Here is a 26,915-nt window from a genome sequence, read left to right on the forward strand (position 1 = left end):
GGATTGACGGCCCTGGAGGACTACTAGTGTGAGCGAGGCGGGGAGGAGGGGGGGGCAGGCCAACAACGGTCATCTTGTAGAATTTAATTTCGAACCCGACCGACTGCCGACAGCAACAGCAAGTGTGTTTTTACAGACAGTATTTATAATAATGCCCACCATAAGAACTCTGTGTGTGCAGTGCTTAGTGCTGCTAACTTTACTGGTATTGCCGCATTGGTAACAAGTGATGTAACTAGAGCGCCGCCGCCCGCCCTAAAGTCACAGAGGCCGCTGCCGCTCCATGGCCGCAACGGGCCTCGGCCTCCAGTCCAGACAGTCAGTGCCGGCCCGTGAGTCCGCGGCCACTGCCGCCTCAGATAAGGTGCCGCATGAGGCGGACGCCCCCCTAGCTACGCGGCTGGGTATGGCCTGTCATTGTATGATATGGTATCGGATGGTATGGTATGGTATGGTATCGGATGAAATGGTATAGTATGGTGTGGTATGGTATGGATTTGATATGTTATGGGATGGGGTTGAGTTGTAACCATATGGTATGGCCTGTCATTGTATGGGATGGCATGGTATCAGATTAAATGGTATAATATGGTGTGGTGTGGTATGGTATGGACTTGGTATGTTATGGAATGGGATGTATTGCATGGTATGGTATGGTATGGTATGGTATGGTATGGCCTGTCAATTAGTGGTATGGTATTGTATAGTATGACCTGTCAATGAGTAGTATGGTATTGCCTGTCCTTGTATAGTATGCTACAGTGTGGTATGACCTTTGATTTTATAATATGGTATGGTAATGGGAGAGAGGGTCAAAAGCCACAGGGACGGAGGGTGGGAGGGAAGGGGACAAAGGCACATGGCAGTAGGGGTTAAAGACACCATGGGCAGATGGATGGAGAAAGGGCAACACAAAGGAATATCATGTCTGCAATACAACTAAACCAACAAAAGTCAGAAAAATGTAAGTGATCAACGCACTCCGAAAATAAATGTTCTCACATATGACTTAGCGTGTTTGAAGCAGCAACAATGATGGAGATACGGAGAGAGAGATCAAAAGTCACAGGGGCGGTGGGTGGGACGAAGGTAGGCAAAAGCAACATGGATGGAGGGAAGGATAGTGAGAGGGAGGAGGGCAAAGGCTACACAGAAGGACATCTGTCATACAACAAAAACAATACAATTCAGAAAAATATAATGCACACACGCACTTTAAAAATAAACGTTCGTTGCCAAAGTGAGACATGCTTGAAGCAGGAGAGGGAGCGGGTTGGAAATAGTTGGCCTGCAAATAGATGCAGTATTATGGACTGCTTCCTCACAAACGCAATATTATTGAGTGCTTCCTCCTAAAGTAAAAACAGGGCCGCCATCAACGCACGAGTAGTGGAAGGACACTCAGTGGGAACAAAAGCAGCACTTTGGCCATGCTTCATGGGATGGACAAACACACAAAGAGGAAATAAACCCTGAATGTGCTAACCAAAAAAAAAGCATAGGGATGAGAATGATGATGAAGACAACCAACGGCAACAATAGGAGAACTGTAAGCCCCTTCACGCTAACTGAACGTCTCACAAGTGACAGCGCAAGCTCTTTGTAAGTGCAGTCATTGCAAGATAGGCTGTCCGATCACACTTTCTGTGCCACTGTGTCACAGCACCGCCCGCACCACAGAGTTCAATCCTTGATTCCTGTCATGCTAAGAAGGTGCCAGAAAAACACACAAGCCCTAGCTGCCAAGTTGTCAGGGTGATTATGTGTGACATTTCTTCATTTTCGCGATGCTTATATGTGACATTTCATTGCCCTATGTGTGACATTTTGAGTGACACTGTATCTTGAGCACAAAATAGCACCAATGTCTATTCAAAGAAATCGGTTTCAGCAATGACCTCTTTTTGTGAAATTTCACTGCCTGGCGTCAACTACATGACTCCTTATTATTTTAAAATCTTTAGCTTAATTCCACTGCTTGCCTCGGTCTCAGAATACCAACAGCGGAGTGTACATCCTTAGCTAATCTAAGCTAAGGAAAAAAGAACAAGAATTGTGCCAGATAGTTCTAAAAAGTCCCACTTTACTTGAGGTGAACATAACGAGAATATAGCCGAGAACACTGCCATTGGATACCTCAATCCCCATTACCAAAATGCACCAGCAGCTGCTGCTACCGGACAGGAGTGGTGGGCGGGTACAAGGTGTGTGCTGGAGGGTGCGAGGAATCCATATCCATACTAATATAATAAAGAGAGAGCCCAAACCTTTGAGGCGGGTAATCGCAGGAACCACAGCACCAATCACAACACCCAATACAGCGTTGGAAAGGGCAGTTGCAGCAGAAGGACATAGGCTATGCAGACGCCCACAATATACATTTAAAAGGTAAAAGAACCGTGCCAACAAAGTAGTCCCTTGTGGGCGTGTCTGCGTTGTGCTGTGGGCGTATGCTGGGGGCGTGACAAACGCTGGGGGCATGTGGTACGTTCCGCCCTTCATGCCATGTCTCATATTGTGTGCTAATCCTACCCTGCTCCCTTTAAATACCCCTGCACCCCATAATTATAACCCACCCTTACTCCTTAAAATACCCCAATACCCTTAAACACTAACCCATCTTAACCCTATAAATATACCCTGTAACCCAAAACCCAAACCTATCCCTAAACCCTAAAAATACCCCTGTACCCCAAAACCCAAACCTACCCCTGAACCCTAAAATACCCCTGTACCCGAAAAGCCAAACCTAGCCCTGAACCCTTAAAATACCCCTGTACCCCAAAACCCAAACCTACCCCTGAACCCTAAAAATACACTGAACCCTAAAAATACCCCTGTACCCCAAAACCCAAACCTAGCCCTGAACCCTAAAAATAACCCTGTACCCCAACCTACCCCCTGAACCCTTAAATACCCCTGTACCCCAAAACCCAAACCTAGCCCTGAACGCTAAAATACCCCTGTACCACAAAACCCAAACCTAGCCCTGAACCCTAAAAATACCCCTGTACCCCCAAACCTATCCCTGAACCCTTAAAATACCCCTGTACTCCAAAACCCAAACCTACCCCTGAACCCTAAAAATACCCCTGTACCTCAAAACCCAAACCTAGCCCTAAACCCTAAAACTACCCCTGTACCCCATAACCTAAAACTATATCTGAACCCTTAAAATACCCAAACACCCCAAAACATATACCTCAGTACCCCAAAACATATACCCCTATACCCATACTTACCTTATCCAAACATTAAAAAAAAACATGCATTTACCATTCATGCATTTACAACGAATTTCGTTGTAAATGTATGCGTTGTAAAAGCATATAAAATGTAATGCCATGCGTTATAACGGCATTGCAGATTCATGGTACTTTCGTAATGAAAGTATGCGGAGTGATGGTATGCGGAAAGAAAGTTGCGAAATAATGGGTGTTTACCCTCCCCCGGTAAGTACATTGGTGGCATGGCGGCCCACGTCTCCAGCAACATACTCATATTTTTTCACTACCCATTTGAAAAATGCACAGGTCTCTCTCATTGATGGCCAGCACAACATACACTTTTAGACACACCTCCCGCCACAAGTTCTAGAATTGCGAACTTTAGAGCTGGGGAGCTACGTTCGAATCTCGGCATCAGCTCAACATCCTGTGATTCCAGGCAAATTGCTTTGTCTCCCAGTGCCTACCACAAATGAATGTGTTCTTCTGTTATGTAAATTGTGCTCATGCCATGTTGTCGAGTTCGCGCTATATAATATTGCAAGGAAAAATAAAGTAGGGAAACTAGAGTTCACACACTACTGAACGCGCACTCTTAAGTGCATCAGCAGTGCACTGTGAATCGGAGCGTTTCACAGGCCTGTCACAGATAAGAAATGATATCAAAACGAAATCCTACAAAACAATATACTACTGGCCGGCAGCAATTCATACCCGGACAACGTCAGGACGGGCTGCTAGTTAAATAATAAAAAGGTCTTACCTTTAACGGCCGGCCACCACCTCTCAAGCTCAGTCCTTGTTCTCCTCCTCTTCCTGTCCCGGCTGGCAGTAGGAAGCACCCGGCTGACAGGCTCCCCTAAGCCAATCACAGCATTTTTATTTGTCTAAGCGCCGTGGATCGGCGCTCAGACTGCAACAGGGATCCTGTGCATGTTCCTGACCAGGCTGTGTAATGCAGCCTGGTAGGAACATGCACGGTGCGCATGAACTGTTTTACTCAGCCCAAGAGGGCCGGCTAAACAGTTCATGCTCGGGCCCTGCTCTGGCCAGCCCTGCCCCATCCACCACTGACTGCAATAGTGACAATAAAATGATAATAATAATAGTTATTATCATTTTATGTTTCCTTTTTGGCAGCAGGACGATTCTCCTCCGCCTTAGCGGAGTAGCCGCCACTGAAATGCACCCAGGGTTGCACCAATGTCTGACTAGCCAAACCTGCCCATAAAAAAGGTATTAATGAGCACCCTTCATATATTAGATTTTCCAAAACTGGTGTTTTATCCAACGGTGACAATGCATTCTGCGACTTGCAGTTTCAGTTTTCATGTGGGCAGTTGGCTAAAAACAGCACTCACTGAAGGTATGTTGCAATTCTGGGTCTTCAATGTAAAACCAAGTTAAGCAAGAGAGGAGGTGGCAAGCCAGGGTGGTAGCAAGTTGCATAAAGCAAAATGATCGGACCCCCCCCTTGCAGAATGTGATGAGAGGCCCTGGGATCTCCTGTAGTTCACAGATGGGAAACTGATTGGGCAAAGGGTCCCCTGAAGGTTTTGGGACCCAATGCCAGAACATATTGTTTGGGGTCAAGCACAATGAGTTTTCATGTTTATTTTGTCCTTAGATTCTTTGGATGCCAGATTACAGTGCCACATTATGGATCCGGGAAGGGCATTGTCTGCAGTTAAGGTAATATGTGTGCCCATATGCTAATGCTGTTCCAAATTGATGGTTCATTAGTACAAAGTCTTTATTGGAGGGTGAGCACTGTAAGGAAATGTAAGTTCAGGCTGCACTACTGACAGTGGTTCCAGAATAAAAATGTGTATGCACATTTGCAAAGTTTGACAATATGAGGCGGAGGCTATGTATAGTACTCCGAGGATGCTCTCTGAATAGATCTAAATATACGCACAACCTTGAAACCATGGTTGACGATGCGTTGCTTTCAAAAGAAAATGTTCATTAAAAAATGCAACTTGGAAAAAAAGTTTTTATAAACTACTGTGACATTTTAGGTATTGTTTCTTTGAAGCATCAGTTTGTAAAATGTGTTGAAGCATGCTAGTATTTCCCAAAAATATATGATTAATGGAAATCAGTTTAACCAGTTAAAACAAAATTATAGGAAACATGAAAACAAACCAGCATTGACAATGCAAGTAGGTATGACATTGGAGGTCACCCTTTTGGTTTGGTCAGTGCTTGGCTTGTTTTGACATGGTTTTTGTGAAACTTTATTGTTGTGGGAGCTGCCTGGCCCTCATCATTATAGCAAACATTGGCAAAAGCAAAAAGATTTTTGGTCTCAAAAACAGCCCTGGGCGAAGTTCGCTGAGTTTTGCTACGTGGAACTCTGCGAAGGGACAAAAAACTCAGCGAAGTTCCACAAATGGTGGAGTGCAGTGCAAACTGTCATTCGCACTGGTCTTCCTGCCGCTCGGTTAGAAATTCTACTCGAGCGGCAGCTCGCACTCGCAAACTTACCGTTCGCGAGCGGGGAAAAACTCCTCTGTACTACGCAAAGTGGAGTTTTCTGCACTCCGCGAGCTCTGCCGAGTGCAGAGTGCAGAAAACTCTGCAAACTCCACGAACTGAGTGGAGTTCACGGCCCAGGCCTACTCAAAAACGACACATTACCACAGTTTGCACTGAACGAAACTACTTTGCTGCCGATATGCTCCTTGTGAAACAGCTGAATGCTGTCACTCACAGAGAAGTCAGCCTGTAGATAGAGAGAGAGATATAATTTTAATAAAAACATAAGGTCTTGGCTCACGCCAGACCTAAATAGGGGCCCAATTCTTAAAGAAAGTCACAAACAAGCACCCATGGTATATTTCCTTGTATTAGTGCAGATTTAAGCTTTCATAAATTCACAAGAATTTACAGAAGCAGGTCATGAAATCATACTCCCAAAAATTATTTGTGAAATACATTTTAGCACGAGCACAAATGCATATGTAGATTTGCTCATGCGAAAATCTGTTGGCGGTAATGAGTTCACATTGTCACCAACCTCTTTTTCCCAACCCTGGAAGATGTTTTACTTCTACCCTTGTCAGAAGTAAATTTGCAACCTTTCTCGGTATGAGAAAATATTAGAGATGAGCTGATGTAAACCCATAAAACATGCAAGTTAGTAGGTTTGCACAGACTCAAAAAGGCATTCCATCCATGGGGAACTATTCCTTACCGCTACCTCCAGCCTCAGTATATAGATCTACGGAAAGGTGGCAAAACAAGGGAATTGCTATATTCAAACCCTAATATGGTATGAGCTCTGGCATATTCAGAGAAGCTATTATTAGAACTCTTATATAATGATTGCTTCCATAATTTGTTGCTACACTACATGGCACCAAAGGGATAAGTGGATATTGTTACAGGACAAGTAGATTTATGAAGCATCTTGTCACATGGACAAGTAGATATTTTAATAAATTCCACACCCCTGGTAGGAGCCTGTGTTTGGCCCTGTGTTTGATGAGCAGTTCTCTGCAGATGAAGGTGTCACTGAGGGGACCCCCACCCATTCTCCAAAGGCACCTTGCAGGCTCTACCTAAAAGAGAAATGAAAAATTAATTTGGTTTCTCTTCAGGCCTGTGTCAGAGTGAAGTCACCATGCTGCACTTAGAAGTTGAGTTAGAAACACAAACACAGGCAAACTGAGGGGGCCCTTTTGGGAGTGGAAAACTGCCCCAGCCGGATTCCTGAATCACAAGGGCTGCAGGCATATGCGTTATGACCCTGGAGGTAGAAAAGGGGCAAGAGGGACTGCACCTTTAGGTAATTCAAGGGTATTAGCAGCTTTCCTCACATCACCCACAATTATCTAACATGAAGTTAGTTAGAAATTGGATTTTTGGTAGGCTAGGGCACAGGCCGAAGCCAGGCAAAAAAAACCACTCTAGTCAGGATAAGGGAGTTACAAGTCTAAAATAACCCCTGCTCACCCCCTTGGTAACTTGGCATGAGCAGCCAGGCTTATCTTAGAGGCAGTGTGTAAAACATTTGCACATAACCAACAGTAAGGCAGTGTACGCACTACAAAAGGACACCACAGTTTAGAAAAATATCCAACATTTTTATATATTTAAAACAAGACCAAAATCAATGAAAATCCACAATACTATACTTAAAAGTTCACAGTTCAAAAAGACCTTGATTAAAAAGAGTTCCTTGTGTGGATAGCTCCGTCCGGGCTTCCATGGCGATGTGAGCACACAAATCCAAAAACAGTCCTGGCTGACCACGGGGTCGCAGGCCAACTACAGTGTCAGGAAGACCCGCAAACAGTACCTTTCAGAGATGCAGGGCGATGGGGCCCTTGAAGTTACTCATGTTGCAGGTCGAGTTCCTTTCTGATGGGATCTGGAGTGCTAGTGCCAACAGGTGTCGGGTGCTGCTGTGTGAAGCGCAGCGGTGCGGTGACCCCAGGTCGTGGTGCGAGCAGCGGCTCAGTGTCAATGACACCGACGTCGGTGGGCCAAGGCTGCGGTGTGGGATGAGGGCGGTGCGGCATGTAAACTTACGAGCGGTGCCCCCGAACCACGGTGCAAGCAGCGGTGTCGATTTTAGCAGGAAGTGGCGGCGTGAGGAAGGCCAACGCGTCACCGTGTAGCGAGGCAGTGCAGAGGGTGGGCCCACAGGTTGCTGGGCGAGCAGTGGCTCGGTGATGGCATCAGCAGGCGTCGTCAAGTAAGACTAGTAGAATTTAAAGTGAATGTTAATTGAACACTAGTCACATTCACTCTGATTAATTTATAGTAATGCAATTGATTTGATTGCTTGCACAGGACTTCTCTTAATGATGCCTTATGAGCCTGTCAGACTAAAGTTTAATTGTTACATGTTTTCGGAGTGAATGATTATAATCTGCCTGTTACAAACTCATTAGTCATACATTCAGCAAACATTTTATGATGAGCACCTGGAACATGTGTTTGTTTTCAGACTACCCAGAAGGAACAATTGTGCCAAATTGAATTAGTCTCCAGAAAAAAGCTTAAATGTTCTAACTCCTCCTAAGTTGATTTTCACAACTGCTTGGGTCTGTACTCTGCCATTAGGCAGGAATTTTGTCTTTGTGGACGCCCTTTCCAACGCCCGTTTTCCTCGGGTCTGTAGTCTGCCATTAGGCAATTTGTTATTACACACCAGAGGGGTCAGTAATAGGCCGTTTTGTTATATGCTCCTGGGGAGTCTGTTATGTTGGAATTTTAGAATTCCAAGGGCCCACTTCTGTTAGGCAGACTGCCCATTAATATTTTTCCTGCACCTGGGCTGTTGGGTCCTGGGCTGTAGCCCTATTTAAACGCAGGCTCTGCTTGCCCAAAGTGTAGGCTGGCACCCAGCACCCCATATCTGACCTTCGAATTACCCACTTACCTTTTGAAGGGTTTTTCTGCCTGGTGTCATGCATGGATTCCTATCAGGAGACTTACCAGGATGACCAGTGGGAGGAGGATCCCCTTAATGCCCTACCATGGGATGTTTCTTTTTATGACGCAGTGGACAATTCCATAGACGCGGAGGCATTGGCGCCGTTAGAGGATCGCCTGACACGCAAGATTGATAAGGCGTGTGAGCTATTGGCTAAAGCTGCGCTATTTGTGCCAAACCCTACACCAGGGAATGCCATGACAGGTGCTCAGCCACCACCTTATAAGCGACCCAGAGACTCTGGCGTCAACACTGATGCGTTCAGTCACTTTAAGCAGGCATTCCTGGCCAGTTCTCAGGCGCCTACAACCCCTGTTGCAGCAACCCCTTCTGCAGCATCGCCTCCTACCCAGGGGGCAGATGATCAGGGTGGAGTGGATGATCAAGGGGACACTGCGCTATATAAAACTTTATAAATAAAAAAATAATAACCTTACCTCCAGAAAGTCCCACACAGCGAGATTGCTAAGAGGTCTTCGGAGGCCATGTACCCTTTCTCTACCACTCCGCAAACGCGGCTCCTGGCACACTACTGGTTGGGGATGAAGTCCATTTTACTCCTGAGGGACCTTTGGAGGCTAAGAAGCCCTCCTTGTACCTCCTTTAAGTCCTACACAGCGGGATTCCTGAGAGCTGGTTGGAGGCCCATCCACCTTTCTCCACCACTCTGCAAACGCCATTACTGCTTAAAAAACTACAGACATTCGCTGAAAAAAATAAAGGTTACAGGGGCGTTATAGCTAGGAAACGGAGATTGAAATTTTTTTTGTAGTTCAATGAAAAAACCAAAGGTCACCGGGACGTTTTAGCTAGGCTCTAGTTTCACTTGAACAAAACCCGAGAAATTCAGCTGTTATAATTTGCTGAGCTAACTATAACTTACGCCCCCGCAATGCACCACCTATGACCTCATGTATTACATCACTCATGACATGGTCAGTGACATCACTGATGACGATCCACAAAATCACTAACGCATCCACTCACATCTTCATAGAACCTTTCATACACCCACTCCCACATGATAATTCACAAACCCATTTACAGACCGATACCACTACTCACACACCCACTCACAAATTCCTATATCTACACACACATCCACTCACCCATACAGCCACCCATTCACCCACTCATTCATACAGTCACTAATATATTCACTCATACACCCATATTATCCCCCACACACTGGATTAGTCCGCTGTAGAGCTACGGACACTTACTCACTCTCCATACAGTCAATCACACAGCCACTAACTCAACCATACAATTACACACCCCCACTTCATATGCATACAGATACTAACAGGGACTCACTCACATACAGTTGCTGACACAAACACACACTCACCCATACAACCACTTACATACCCCACTGCTCACCTATACTGCTTTTTATATACCCAGGTACTCACTCATATATCACGGGCACATCCATTCCCCCACCCTCACAGCCATACACACACTCACCCATACAGCCCCTCACACATGCATTCACTAACCCATACAGCTACTGACTCACACACTCATTCATCAATACAGGCAGTCGCACACCCCCTCTCCCAGACAGGTACTCAGACAACTAATCAATCGCCCATACAGCCACTCATGTACCCACTCATACCCCCATACAACCACTTAGACACCAACTGACTCATCCAGACAGGCACTCATACACCCAGCGATTCACCATATACACCTTGGTATTTATATTTAACACTTAAACTCTATAAAAACAGTCAGTCACTGAGTGATGTGGTGGTGTTGTGAGGCGTGCAGCAGTGTGAGGCGTGCAGCAGTGTGAGGCGTGCAGCAGTGTGAGGCGTGCAGCAGTGTGAGGCGTGCAGCAGTGTGTGGTGTGCAGCAGTGTGTGGAGTGCAGCAGTGTGTGGCGTGCACCAGTGTGAGGCGTGCAGCAGTGTGAGGCGTGCAGCAGTGTGAGGCGTGCAGCAGTGTTAATAATGCAGCAGTGTGAGTAGTGCAGCAGTGTGAGGTGTGCAGCAGTGTGAGGCGTGCAGCAGTGTGTGGCGTGCAGCAGTGTGTGGCGTGCAGCAGTGTGTGGCGTGCAGCAGTGTGAGGCGTGCAGCAGTGTGAGGAGTGCAGCAGTGTGAGGCGTGCAGCAGTGTGAGGCGTGCAGCAGTGTGTGGCGTGCAGCAGTGTGTGGCGTGCAGCATGGTGCAAGCCATGTGCTTGGATTCATACTAGGAGTGATTCTTTAATATAATTTCAATGACAGAACACACAAACAGAGCCCATTACATGTAACAGTGCAGAGATGTTGGTTATCAGTGACTGTTTTGATTGAACATTTTTAACCAATTAATTTTACACATGCGGGGTTCAGCAGCGTTGGAGGTGCTACGTGTGGAACTCTTGTGTTTGCCCTTACGGAGCTGAAGGGAGAAGGAACATGCCTGCCCAGTTTTGTATCGTCACTGCACCAGGGACGAGTGCTGACATTGTTGGGACTCATAGCCCCAGGATTCCCCTCACCGCCCACACCTAAATCGGGGCTTTGAGCACCGCCCTTGCTGTCGTTATTTAGCCAACCTCCCCTACCGCTGCCCGGGAGCATCACGGGAGAAGCCCAGGCCAAGGGCCGGCCCGGCCTAGCCAGTCACAGCCCGAAGCAGGCCGAGCCAGGCTACCCCTCTTGCATTTGCAACTTGGATTTTAGCATAAGATTTCACTGCGTTCATTGCCTTATTAATTGTTTATGTTTACTTTTGACATTTGTTTCAGATACACAGCTAATACTAGGTTGCATTGAAAGTACTTATTATCATTAGATGGGGGTAAAATGTCTCGTAAAGGGAGGAAATTAACTACGGGGGGGGGGGGGGGAGTGTTGCTGGCACCATGGAACAGTTCATAACCTGGGCTAGATCAGTCTTGAAACAAGAAATTGCCATCACTGAGCGTCGCCTGTCATTGGAACCTCTTTATAACAGACGTTCCTCCTTGGGCCCCATAGCAATAGCACCACTCCAACGAAGGATGGGAGTAAATCATCCAATGCCGGGACTAGAGGGGGAATTAGAACTGAGCGTTCAATCGAGGCGTCACCTAACCTAAACATAATCAGGGAGGACAGCAATACTGACTCAAGCCCAGACTCTGACCTAGATGTTACATCCAATGAGTCACTAATGCTTCTTCCAACAAAACCTAAAGCAACTGCAAATGTATTGGTAACAGCCCAAGGGCAAGGCCCAGCAAACAAAAGGAAACGCGGTGGGTCTAATCAGAAGGGAAGATGCCCAAAGGCCGCAAAAATAGCTAAAATCCCTAAAGCACCCAAAAATGCTGTCAAACAACTACAAGATCCTTTAACCCCAACCCTCATATCGACTAATACCCCTTTACCTAATGTTTTAATGGTAGAAAAATCAGTTTCCCCTTACATAATGAGGGGCTCATGGACATAGTCGAACATCTCATAAAATCCCTAATGGCTCCACTCCTGGAAAGGGTAAAGCGAATGTCCGAAAAAATTGATAACCTGGAGCAAGTAATGATATCTAGTTCTAATACTATAAGACAACTTGTGGATGGTGCACACAGCAAGCCCGCGGAACCCCAAACATGTCCCAGAGCCCAAAACAGTGGACCCAACAACATAATCCGGTTACCATCTGCCCGCAGGCCTTCAGCTGCCCAACGAACTAATAACTCTGATGAGACTGGTAGGCTTTCTCTGAGGGTGCTGAGGGCGGTTGAAGGCGAGGGTGTGCAAATAGGGGAGGGTGGTTTGGTTAAGGCTAAAGAACCCGCGGGACAGGAGAATAAAAATATTTGTGCAGGCAAGGATTTACCCATAGCTGCTAAAGCAAAGCGGATATTCCCACATATTGATCTACCCCCACAATCATCCCCATACACTGTAGTGCCAGCTGGTGTCTCGGAGTTAGGCCAAGAAAAATCAGAAACGTACCCAAAGCTAAGAAACAAAGCTGCCCACTCGCCCCAAATATGTGTGGAGAACTTTTATTTGCCAGGAGATTAAGCTGGGTGGGCCACAGAAGAAAAGATTTCCCGGGGAACTGTATTATCATTAACTTCAGGGATAGACGGGTGGTCCATCACATATGTAACTGGCCTATTCAGTTTGGCGACAGTGGAATCCATACCAGAGATTTGAGTTTTTTCTACCCCCAATCCCCCCCCCCCTCCCCAACAACTATGTGCCATAAGGGAGTTCCGAATATGGAACTGATGGAGGGGGCTAGAACTAGATATAACATCCCGACTTTCAACTATTTTGATAAGCTCTCTGAGCTGGAAAGGGTGGACTGACTTGAGTCCGAGGGTCTGACTTCTAACATAATGTCTAACACCTATGCCCCTATTGAATATCTAGTTAACCTAAACCAAAGCATTATTGCTAATGAAGAAACTTTGTCTACCACGACCCAGATTAGCCATCATGAGGAAATCATGGGTTTACACCCCGAAATTGCAATTAATCAAGAAAACCCGTCCCTGAAAATAGTATACTGGAATGTCGCTGGTCTGCGCACTAAGGTGGTGAATGACACCTGGCTCGTTTCTGTCCATAATTTTAGTATCTTGTGTTTGCAAGAAACATGGGCGACGTCTGAGATACACCTAGAGGGCTTTAAAACGTATTTTTCTCCAGCCCAACCATCACCCTCCGGCAGAGCAAAGGGCGGTTTGACTATTCTCGTGTCCAATGTCTTGCAGTTCACGAATATAGTCCCTATTAAATTGGAATTAAATTTCCAAATACTCATTCTACACCAGAGTAAAACCAACGCTCTTATAATGGTGAATTTTTACAATAATCTCCCCACAGGTGACCAATAAAAAGTTATAAAAGAAATATTTTTCTCCCTCCATGAATTACTTAACAAAGCCACTAAGGAAGTGGCTATAATCTGGGGAGGGGATTTCAATCAAACTCTATGCAATCACAGTGTAAATATAGTCTGTGGCGTTGTGGATGAATACAATAATCCGGTAACTCATTTCCCTCACACTTTAATTGGGGATTGCTTGAATGAAACTCTTTGCGGCCTTGACCTCGCCCTTGTAAATGATATGGTGAATCCCTCCATACCTCTTATTCCCACCTTCAATGGTAGAGGAAGGTTAAGCATAATTGATTTTATCTTTCTCTCCGTCAAAGCAGGACCCCAAATATTGAATTGTAAGACCCATGACATTATTATCAGTGACCACTATCCAAATAGTATCACACTAAAAATCCCACAGAAATGCGACAGGTATGATATTATGAGGACCCTTGGTCAAAATAACCTGATATTAGATAGGTTAAATAGTTATTCACTTAAGTGGGAAAAAGTGGACCCGTTGGATATTACTGCGAGACTGGTCAGAAACTCAACAATAGTGATCGATAAATGTCACAATCCTGCTATTACTAATGAGGGAGGTATGGCTAACTTTGCAACATTATTAAAATCAATAAAGGAAATTCTATTTGTTAACCTGAAAACCTGTAAGTTCAGAACTAAGGGATGGTTCGATAGTAGCTGTACAACTGCCCATCAGAACCTGAAGTTAGCCTTACACAAAAAGGATAGAGACCCAAAGGAAATTGCTACTCTTAGGAAGATTTATAACCGGGCCTTAAAATGCAGGAAGGAACAATTGAAAAAAGATCTCTGGGATCAACTGCACAATTCATGCACCCTGAGGGATAGTGCCTCCTTCTGGAAGGTCGTTAAGTTGCCATTTCTATCAGATCCATGGGCTAACCCCAGTATTGACGTTGCGATCGATGAACAGCTATGGGTTGAATATTTTGAGCGGATATTCGGCCTCCCATTAACCGCAACGCAAACAACCCCAGTTTTGACCAGCATTAGACCAAAGATAAATCCCTTCCCGTTAGCCATCCACATATCTCACAAGGAGGTCGAACTCTCACTGTTGGCTAGCTGGAATGGAAAGGCGCCAGGCCCTGACAGGGTTCCAATCGATCTTTTTAAATTTAACATGGATCTATGGACCCCAATCATAACTAGGGTCCTTCAAGCATCATGTGCCTTGGGGCTTGTTGACTCTTGGTCCCAATCAATTCTTGTCCCCATTTTCAAAAAAGGGGACTGCCAATCACCCTCTTGTTACCAGCCTATTTCCTTATTGGATTCGCTGGGGAAAGTGGCTGGACGCGTTATCCTAGCGCATCTCCAGCAGTGGGCGTCCGATAAAGTCATATCTGACCTGCAATTTGGGTTTCGTGAGGGTCTGGGCACCACTGAACAAGCCCTTAATTTGTCTCTCCTAATAGGCAAATACGTAAATGCAAAAGGGGGGGTCTATACATGGCGTGCGTCGACCTCTCGGCAGCTTTCCACTGCGTCAGTCACATCAAGCTGTGGACTATTTTAGCGGGCATGGGAGTAGAGGAGTCCCTAGTAACTTTCCTACGCGAATTATACTCTGACGCCACAGCTAGAGTCCTAGGTATGGCGTGGGGGGCAAGTTAACAAAGTTGTTCAGAGTAGAGAGGAGAGTAAGGCAAGGCTCTGCCCCCCCCCCCCCCTGTTTTTATTCAATCTTTACACCAATGGCCTGGAACAAGCCATGGTAACAGGGTGCCAGGACCTCCCCACCATTAACAAACGCCCAATACCGGTGTTACTGTATGGGGACGATGCTGTGCTTCTAGCCCGTACTCCCATGGATTTACAGCGTGCTCTCGTAAGATATTGTACCTTTATGGCCAACCTGGACCTGAAGATCAACATTAAAAAAACGTTTGTCATGTCCGCTGGTTCCAGGATTAAGAATATTATGGCCCTCTATATTGCTAAGCAAAAACTTGAGAGTACAATTACGTACCTGTATTTGGGCATCGTTTTCGATCACAAATGCTCCTGGAAGTACGCCATTGAGTCTAGGAAGCTGCTTTTTATGAGAGCGACAGCTGCCTTGGTTAATTTTGCAAATAAACTGGGCAGACGGCCTCCGGACAAACTCATAGAGATCTATAGGGCAAAATGTTTAGCTACTGCAATATACGGGGCAGGTGTGTGGGGTTACGGGAAGGTTGCAGCAGTACAAAGGGTAGAAAATAGTTTTTTAAGATTTTTACTTGCAGTCACACGGGGCACATCCACCTATGCATGCCATCTGGAAGTGGGCCTGTCTTATATAACAGACCCTACAACCCTGTCCTTGCGACAACATCTTCCCTCAATCCACGATCCATACAATATTGTTTTGCAAATTCTATTACGAATCGAGGAGACGCTGGCTCACACCGATCCTAAAAATTATGGGCCTACAAAAGTGCCGTCCCGCTTTTCTCACCCTGCAATGTTTGGATGCTGAGTGTTTTGCTAAACCTATAGCGAAATTTCGGAGTTTAGCTGTTAGGCACAGGCGAGACTTGGACTAACACGGGGTGCTTATTAGGTCTCGACTATTATATTCCGCAAGGAATAAATAGACGAGATTATTGTGGGCAAACCAAGCTCTGAAACCAGCGGATTTCGGACAGTTCGTGAGGCTTACTGAAGCGGAAAGCGCGTCCACATCAAAGCCATCAGCCTCCCTGCCACAGGCATCTGAAGCTTCCCCCAGCGTGCGCTCAGGCTGCTTTACTTTCACGGCCGCGAGGCCGTGCTTCAAAGGGATCCGCTCCCCCGCCCCCTGCTTCACACTTTAAAGGAATGCTCTCCCCTGCCCCCACAGCAATGCCAAGAGCTCGTTTTCTTCTTCAAGTGTAGGGTCGCGTTTGACCCGACTGTAGAAATGCTGCCATGCCGTGCCCTGCTTTGTATGTGCGCGCAGCGACGCCACACTGCCACAAGCAGTGGACGCACGGACTGTAAAAATTGTAAATTGATACTTGTATAGCGCACTACTCACCCGCAGGGGTCTCAAGGCGCTTGTACGAATACCGTTGTGGAAGCCATCCTGGCTTTCCCGGTGAGGCGTCCACTCCTGGGCACCCCCAAGGTGGAGGCCAGGCATCCTTAGCGTTGTGGGGGCTGTTGCGGAGATTAAGCCAGCTATTGCCCAGAGTTGCAGAGTGGGACTCCATGATTGGAATAGGCACAGAGGCGAGAATTATCAGGTCCATGGAATTTTTGAGCCCAAGACCCGCCGAGGCGGGGAATTGAACCCTGGTCCCGGGCTAGACCTCTGCATCAGGGTCTGCCACTCTAATCATTGAGCCACACTACACGTAGACTATCTCCTGATGAGTGCTTGTTTATCAATGGCGGATATGTTTAATATGTTCTCTTGTTTGTTTCTATCACACAAGTCCAACCTCCTTTACAGTGAAGGGACCAGGTCTCCTCGGAGGGGGCTCGTACTGAAAGCTTGTTCGTTTCTCCATGTCCCCAGCATATCTCACGCTGCCTCTTCTCTGCGCGGAATAGGTTCGTTTTCCGTTGCACCCTGACCTCGCTTAACTTAAAGTCCAAACGGGTCAACCAACAAACTGTTCTCCAGAAAATCTGAGCACAAGACTGCACAGGATGCAATCGGCTGTGGTTTGCAGCACCTCGGACCCAGCTCTTCGGAACAGCTGTGGAGCACACCTATCTGAACCTTCTCCACATGTCTCCTGCTCAAATTCTCATAGCGCCTAGAGGCACAACTGATTGTATTACTAGATGAATAAATAATAAATGCAAACACAACAAAGAATCGCCTCCTTTCTTGTACTGGGCTTGACTTTCAGGTGGGACATAAAAAAATAAAATCAAGAACTGGAAGGATTCCCGTAATAACCTAAGAAATGTGAGCGTGCTACGAGTCTGTTAGTTATATAAGAGCAGAGAGGCGCACTCAGTGAAGTCAATAGTATACGAGAGTCCAAAAAGAATTGTAGATCTACAGTTCTTATTTGTAAAAGTTTTCTTTATTTTCATGTACAGCGGCACATGTACCTCCGGAGGGTAACAGGAGTCTGAACGCTCGGAAAAATGTCCGATTTCAATATGAGGCATCCAGTATTCCGGGAGGAGGAGCAGCGGAGAACGGGAGCCATACCTAAGGCACCGTTGCGTCACTACGCCTCTGCAGACTCATATTGAAATCGGACATTTTTCCGAGCGTTCGGACTCCTGTTACCCTTTGGAGTTCCCCCAAGGGGTCCGGAACCTCTACCCTCATTGACTTGCCATAGCGACAGCAATCTGACATTTCGGGGGGACCTGGATCTTCATTCTACTTGGAACCTAACACAGAGTATTTTGCAGGTACACACTGTGACCTACTGTGACTGTCCTTTAAACGGTTTTCGAAGAAGTACGACGTCGAGAGACACCGCATAGACTAGATTGTCTGTATACATGCCCTGATGAAATTCCCAAGGCACGAATGGGAATGAAACGCGTTGGCTGTGCCGCTGTACATGAAAATAAAGAAAACTTTTACAAATAAGAACTGAAGATCTACAATTATTTTTGGACTCTCGTATACTATTGACTTCACTGAGTGCGCCTCTCTGCTCTTATATAACTATTGGTCTGATATACATCCTTGGCAGTGGATGGTGAGAGTAGCCGCACCGCCTAATAATTCTGAAACAGACGAAGTGGATGTGCGAAACCTTGGTCAGCTGCTGGTTGCTTTTGTTTGTTGTTTACGAGTCTGTTAGGGTTGGGTCTTCTGGGAGCTGGGTACTGCAGTGAACAACTACGGCCAGCTGCATAGGTGGGCTGTGTCCTTGCCAAGCCTTGGAGGAGCAAGAAGCCAGTAAGGGGCTATCATACCATGTTTGTGAATAAAATGTTATTTTAATTATATTATTCATAGCAGTGCATGCCCTTCATTTATAATTGTATGCTACCGTTTGGAAACTAAAGCAATGAATTACTTTGATGAATTTAGTGAATTGATTTTAAATTCATAAGATGACCTCTCAAGTGGGCCGATTCCAACTTTGAAGTGCCAGTCAGTCTTAACTTGGCATCATTCATGATGTCACCGTTGCGCATGCGTCGCGGCAGGACTGAAGGTGTTCTAATGGTTGACGCCCAGTCACACTGCAGAGATGCTGATATGTAGCCGCAGCGATGTGGACATGTATGTACCTTGTGTCTACCACCCCCGAATAGATTATCCGTGCGAAGAGCAGTGTGTGACCTCCTCACCAAGCACAGGTCACCAGCCAGGCTATGAATGCAGATAGAACAGTAAGGTGACTCTCTCCTGGAATATTCTAGAATTGAGGTTTGCTTTTATTCACATTTTTTATTTACATAAATATATTTTGGTTAATATTGGAGGTGTGCACCAGAACATTATTTCAGTTCAAATTGCTGCTAATTTGTAGAAGGTCTAACATCCTGGTTACACTTTTATGGCACAGCGTGCATTTCAGTGGAAAATCCGTGAATGTGTGAACAGCATGGACTGTTCTGCCCTCGGGCGAATCTCGCGTTATCAAACTTTGCTCGATTGTTATTAAAAAAACAGACCACCAAATTCTATTTCTACGTTTTTTCCTCACAAAAGTGTCATTGTGCACGATAATGCGGCACAGTGCAATCTGTGACAGTGCGTTTTCACCATTGTGTCACCTAAGCACACAATACCAACTGGGCAAAAGATTTACCTTTTGGTACCAGTTTACTAACTTCCTATAGCCCCTGGCACCTAAAAGGTAACCACTTTCTTCTTTGGAAAGGGTGTGCCACTATTGTACGTCACCAAACGCGGTACTTTGTGGTAACTTTTTAACCATCCGAGACAGATTTTATTTTAGTGCAATCTGGAAAATTATGCGGCAGAGGGTGTAATATGTAAAGGGCTTAATGCTGATGCTGGCCAGCTTTTGAGTGCTCAAATGATGCCAGACACGGGAACTAATGCAGAAGGTGTGTCCAGAATCACACACTTAGCACTTAGGTAACAGGTGGTGCTTTTCTGTAGTATACGAGCATGTCATTGCGGGAACCCCGAAACATCACAAAATTTAGGGCTGTTTAATTTGAGAGTCGTAACAATATTCTCATCTGGGGATCAATGTCACAAGGTTTCTCTGCAGAGCAGAAGGAGGGCACGTCACTGTGTCACTGCTTCAAATTACCTATAATCTCCTAACAGGTCTTCCTTCTCCTGCATGTGACCCTACTTGCACCCTCTCGGATCCATCTTCATTCTTTCTGCTTTTCCCTGTTGCCGCCACACACTCCCCTCCTTTGTGTCTCCTTTCTGGCCTCTTTCCTACTTAACATTTCATCCTTTCTCCTTTAATCCCATTTCCACCTTCTCACAACCCCTTCGAGCACTGTTATCTTAACATTTGTGTTTCTCTCTGTCTTAAGATGTCTGCCCTGCCACCATTTACTTCGGACCCTCACACTCCTCACCCTCACACTCCTCACCCCCACCCTCCTCGCCCCCACCCTCCTCGCCCTCACACTCCTCGCCCTCACACTCCTCGCCCTCACACTCCTCGCCCTCACACTCCTCGCCCTCACACTCCTCGCCCTCACACTCCTCGCCCTCACACTCCTCGCCCTCACACTCCTCGCCCTCACACTCCTCGCCCTCACACTCCTCGCCCTCACACTCCTCGCCCTCACACTCCTCGCCCTCACACTCCTCGCCCTCACACTCCTCGCCCTCACACTCCTCGCCCTCACACTCCTCGCCCTCACACTCCTCGCCCTCACACTCCTCGCCCTCACACTCCTCGCCCTCACACTCCTCGCCCTCACACTCCTCACCCTCCTCACCACCCCTCACAACCCTCTCACACACCCTCACCCTCACAACCCTCTCACACACCCTCACCCTCACAACCCTCTCACACACCCTCACCCTCAAGCCCCCTCACACACGTCACTCACCCTCACACACCCTCACCAGCATAGCATAACAAAACAAAGCATAGCATAACAAAACATAGCATAGCAAAACACAACAAAAAAACATAGTATAACAAAACACAAAACAACATAGCATAAAAAAGCATAGCATATCAAAACATAGCATAACATAACAAAGCAAAGCATAGCAAAACAAAACATCGCATAGTATACCAAAACATAGCATAACAAAACACAACAAAACAGCAGAACAAAACATAGCATAACATAAAGCATAGCATAACATAACAAAGCATAGCAAAACAAAATATAGCATAGTATAACAAAGCATAGCATAGCATAACAAAACACAACCAAACCTAGCAGAACAAAACATAGCATAACATAAAAAAATCGGATAACATAACAAAGCATAGCATAACAAAACATAGCATAACAAAACATAACAAATCATAGCATAACAAAACACACCAAAACAAAGCATACATACCAAAAAATAGCAAAGCATATCATAGCATAACAAAACACAACACAACAAAACATAGCATAGCATAACAAAACACAACATAACAAAACACAATATAGCATAGCATAACAAAACAAAGCTTAGCATAACAAAACATAGCATAACAAAGCATAGCATAACAAAACATAGCATAACAAAGCATAGCATAAAAAAACAAAGCATAACAAAGCATAGCATGACAAAACATAGCATAACAAAACACAACAGCACATAGCAAAGCATAGCAAAATACAACAAAACATAGCATAACAAAACATAGCACAGCATAACAAAGCATAGCATAGCAAAACATAGCATAGACTAACAAAATATAGCATAGCATAACACAGCATAGCATAACAAATCAAAGCATAGGACAGCAAAACATAGCAGCACAGCAAAACAAAACATAGGATAGCAAAACAAAACATAGCATACAGCATCACTCAGCACCACCACAGCATCACTCAGGGGCACCACAACATCGCTATGCGCTACCACAGCATCACTGAACGCCACAGCATCACTCGTTCGCCACCACAACATCACTCAGCATCACCACAGCATCAATCTGTGCAACCATTCAACAACAACTGGTTCAAATATGTTCTCTAAATGTTTCAAGCTTTATTACAAATGTAACAAAAAGATGTTAATATTTCACTTCTGTTCTATTATTATTTCTTGGATTTTCGTCAAAATAAAATACACTGAACATCATCTTCACAAAAGTTATTTACAAAAGTTTAAGCGATTGCCATTATAAATTACAATAACTTTTATTTAAGTATTAATTAAGAAAAATATATAAAGCCATTGTTATTTGTAATATCAATACATGCAAGTCACGTAAATACAACACATATTGCATTACAAATGCTAAAGGTGTCACATTTGCGAAAGTTATAACTATTGGCATTGTAAATGACAAAGCTATTAATTTCGCTATTTTCAAAAACAAAACATAAGTAAAAAATGTGTCATTTACAATACCAATAGCTCAAACTTTCCTAATGCGAGACCTATTGCATTGCAAATGCTTGATTTTATCATGACGTGTTTTAACTGCTAAACTTTGACTTGATTTTACTAGTATTTAACTTATCGCAGCGTATGATTGCTGTTTTTTATTGTTTTAATTATTGATCCTAACTTTAGCAGGATCTCTTCATGCACGCACCACGCACTTTACATACGCCACGTGGAAGCTCTGCTCCTTGGAGTCTCACCTTAAAGATTACTGACATGATTTCTTTACTGTTACTAGGAGAATTGGCAAATTGCACGATGCTACAATGAACCAGTCATTCCTATGAAATCTTACTATGATGGTTATATTTTTTAAACTGTATTTTTATGTACTAGCAAGTTTACTATGCTTTTATGGCTGTTTGTTACAACCGAATAAAGCTTTATGTTGATTGATTATGTGTATACTTTCAACCTCGTAAATCGTGTTTAACAACATGCTTTGCAGCTGGATTTAATGCCAACCTTACTCTAGGCCTTGTTTTTAGAGGGACAGAGAGCACTGTCAGTTTGGTGTTTTAGGAATTAACGTCAGCAGGGCACACTGGCTGTTTCCTAGAATATTTTGAAACATCAAGTAGTAGCAGAAGTGAGATTGCCAAGGAATACTTACAGATTATTCGTTCCCATGCAGCTCACGTTTAGGGCTTAATCTCGCCAAGTACACACATCTCTAGTCTTGCATATTCTTTTAAAATACAGATGGGTTTTAAGACTAAGCTCAAAAAATGCAAAAGGTTTTTTATTTATATTTACACACTCCATAATGTTGTTGATATGGAGTAATCTGGTATGGGTGGATATGGTGGAGGGGCAAGGGTGCAGCTCAGACACTGGTAGGCAGTCTGAATCAGATACCCCAGTTTTGGTTGGCAGACGGGTAGAACTGCACTTTTGGGCTTTTGCTAAAGCAAGTTTTGGTGGTGTTTCTGTTCCCACAATGCTATGAGGGGTAGTTTTTATAGTGGGGCTTTACATAGCGATGTGCCTACTTCCTGCCATGCAGCTCACAGTACAAACAGTGCTGCACAGTTGTGTTGTTGGCTGTTTTATTCACTTCTGATTACTTTGTATGGAGGCAAGCGCAGCCATGGCATGACACTGTATCAAAGTTGCTGAGCAATTTGTAGATCTGGATTTGCCACGTTTTGGAAGGACTTGCTGGTAGGCGACCAAGATTGTCATTGTATTCATTTAGGTGTGCCATAAATTAACTGTGTAAACAATGAAGGGGCAAGAAAAAGGATATAATGTTACGGCCCGAGCTGGCGACTTTGGAATTGAGGAACCAGGTTTGAATCTGCTTTGACTTCACATCCTATGATCCTGGGCAAATCACTTTATCTCCCCGTGCCTGACAAAAAAAGTTACTTTGTGTGTTGTATCTGGCGCTCATGTAAAGCGCACCAATAGCTCAAACTGACTCATAACACTGAAATGGCTTCCTTATTAAGTTATGACGGCGCATTAAAATGCAAAACAGTTACGGGAAACCATGTCAGGCCGTGAGTAAACATTTTACCAAGTAAATCCAAATGGCAAGAATCTTTCCTTGAAAATGCAATCCCGGTCCTTTCCTTGAAAATATGTTTGTGCGATGGATCGGGACAGAAAAACAACCATGCGACGGAGGAAACAACAATATAATAAAAATAATTTTAAAAAGTCCAAGAGCAAGCAGTGGATGGGCACCATTAAATAACAAGCATTGGCAGTGCGGGGAATCACTTTCCCTTGTCAAAGGAGGACGTTTCCCAATGACCCCAAAGTGCGAGAAGAGGTTAAATCAAACCCATTGCACTCGCTGCCTCTTCCCCCTTCCCAGAGAAAAAATATAGAGGAAATATCTCTTCTTTGCCTACGGTCGGAATCTGTACACTGTCCACGAAGAACTTTCTCTGCTCCAACTGTTCCCTGGAGCCTGCACCTCTACTTCCGTTTCCGTCCGATACAGAGGAGGAACTTCTAAGTGGTGCAGGAAATAGAGGAAGGACTACAACACAGTATTAATGTAGTCATCAAGCACTGGCAATGGCAAGCAATGTCCTTGTCTCACACAATTCAAAGGTAGGCGAGCCCTCAATTTAGCGGCCAAGGTTTCAGATTGCTGTGTGTAACATTTTCATAATTTCAGTGTAAATATGAGTGACATTTCAAAGACTACGAGTGACACTTTCTCGTGACCCAAAATAAACGAATGAAGACTAGGAAAACATATAATTATCAGAAATTACACCCATTTGAGAGCAACAAGACACTATAAAAAGATTTTAAATCAACTGCAAAGCACCAGGAATGGAAGGGCACTTATCTAACTGACATGGCACACAGACTCCGGTCATGTGTAGGGTTATTTTGTTTTTTCCATTCTGCACTATAATCCGCTTACAGTAATGCTTTTAAAAAGGATAGTGTGGGTTTCTGGTGGGATGTATGACGTTACAACGCGAACTTTTACAACGCACACCGCTACAACGCGATTTATACAACGCAGAAGCATTTACAACGCATGCCTTTACAACGCATGTCATTACATAGCAGATGCTATTACAACGCATGCCATTACAACGTAAGTATAGGTAAGTATATCTTTTTTAAAAAATTGTAATTAATTTAATTTAATTAATTTAATTTAATTTATTTAAAATCGTTTTTTAAAAAACAACCCTTAAAATACCCCTGTACCCCATAACCCAAACCTAGCCCTGAACCCTAAAAATACCCCTGTACCCCATAACCCAAACCTAGCCCTGAACCCTAAAAATACCCCTGTACCCCATAACCCAAACCTAGCCCTGAACCCTAAAAATACCCCTGTACCCCATAACCCAAACCTAGCCCTGAACCCTAAAAATACCCCTGTACCCCATAACCCAAACCTAGCCCTGAACCCTAAAAATACCCCTGTATCCCATAACCCAAACCTAGCCCTGAACCCTAAAAATACCCCTGTACCCCATAACCCAAACCTAGCCCCGAACCCTAAAAATACCCCTGTACCCCATAACCCAAACCTAGCCCTGAACCCTAAAAATACCCCTGTACCCCATAACCCAAACCTAGCCCCGAACCCTAAAAATACCCCTGTACCCCATAACCCAAACCTAGCCCTGAACCCTATAAATACCCCTGTACCCCATAACCCAAACCTAGCCCCGAACCCTAAAAATGTATGACGTTACAACGCGAACTTTTACAACGCACACCGCTACAACGCGATTTATACAACGCAGAAGCATTTACAACGCATGCCTTTACAACGCATGTCATTACATAGCAGATGCTATTACAACGCATGCCATTACAACGTAAGTATAGGTAAGTATATCTTTTTTAAAAAATTGTAATTAATTTAATTTAATTAATTTAATTTAATTTATTTAAAATCGTTTTTTAAAAAACAACCCTTAAAATACCCCTGTACCCCATAACCCAAACCTAGCCCTGAACCCTAAAAATACCCCTGTACCCCATAACCCAAACCTAGCCCTGAACCCTAAAAATACCCCTGTACCCCATAACCCAAACCTAGCCCTGAACCCTAAAAATACCCCTGTACCCCATAACCCAAACCTAGCCCTGAACCCTAAAAATACCCCTGTACCCCATAACCCAAACCTAGCCCTGAACCCTAAAAATACCCCTGTATCCCATAACCCAAACCTAGCCCTGAACCCTAAAAATACCCCTGTACCCCATAACCCAAACCTAGCCCCGAACCCTAAAAATACCCCTGTACCCCATAACCCAAACCTAGCCCTGAACCCTAAAAATACCCCTGTACCCCATAACCCAAACCTAGCCCCGAACCCTAAAAATACCCCTGTACCCCATAACCCAAACCTAGCCCTGAACCCTATAAATACCCCTGTACCCCATAACCCAAACCTAGCCCCGAACCCTAAAAATACCCCTGTACCCCATTACCCAAACCTAGCCCCGAACCCTAAAAATACCTCTGTACCCCATAACCCAAACCTAGCCCTGAACCCTAAAAATGCCCCTGTACCCCATAACCCAAACCTAGCCCTGAACCCTAAAAATACCCCTGTACCCCATAACCCAAACCTAGGCCTGAACCCTAAAAATACCCCTGTACCCCATAACCCAAACCTATCCCTGAACCCTAAAAATACCCCTGTACCCCATAACCAAAACCTAGCCCTGAACCCTAAAAATACCCCTGTACCTCATAACCCAAACCTAGCCCTGAACCCTAAAAATTCCCCTGTACCCCATTACCCAAACCTAGCCCTGAACCCTAAAAATACCCCTGTACCCCATAACCTAAACCTAGCCCTGAACCCCAAAAATACCCCTGTACCCCACAACCCAAACCTAGCCCTGAACCCTAAAAATACCCCTGTACCCCATAACCCAAACCTAGCCCTGAACCCTAAAAATACCCCTGTACCCTAAAAATACCCCTGTATCCCATAACCCAAACCTAGTCCTGAACCCTAAAAATTCCCCTGTACCCCATAACCCAAACCTAGCCCTGAACCCTAAAAATACCCCTGTACCCCATAACCCAAACCTAGCCCTGAACCCTAAAAATACCCAAACACCCCAAAACATATACCTCAGTACCCCAAAACATATACTCCTATACTTATTCTTTAAAATTACTTAAATTAATATATTTAATTTATTATATAAAAATACATGGATTATTATATTTATTTATTTTCAATATTAATTAAATTAATTAAATAATGTTAAATAAAATATAAAATAAAATTATATACTTACCTATACTTACGTTGTAATGGCATGCGTTGTAATAGCATCTGCTATGTAATGTCATGCGTTGTAAAGGCATGCGATGTAATGGATCCTGCGTTGTAAAAGTAGCGTTGTAATGGTAGTGCGTTGTAAAAGTTGCGATGTAACGGCTGTTTCCCTTCTGGTGAGTATTGT

At 44.7% G+C, this 26,915-nt stretch overlaps 1 protein-coding gene across 1 annotated transcript in view; it reads right to left on the reverse strand.

Moving 5' to 3' along the window:
• LOC147677673 (zinc finger MYM-type protein 1-like) overlaps window positions 1-23,936 on the reverse strand; it is a 36,280-nt gene extending 12,344 nt beyond the window's left edge. Inside the window, exon 1 of the mRNA XM_086945320.1 lies at window positions 23,858-23,936. The gene's annotated coding sequence lies outside the window, so the exon portion shown is untranslated. The remainder of the gene's footprint in view (window positions 1-23,857) is intronic.
• Window positions 23,937-26,915: the final 2,979 nt, after the last annotated feature.

This window comes from Lissotriton vulgaris, chromosome 12, assembly GCF_964263255.1.
Source record: "Lissotriton vulgaris chromosome 12, aLisVul1.2, whole genome shotgun sequence".
Classification (NCBI taxonomy): Eukaryota; Metazoa; Chordata; class Amphibia; order Caudata; family Salamandridae; genus Lissotriton; species Lissotriton vulgaris.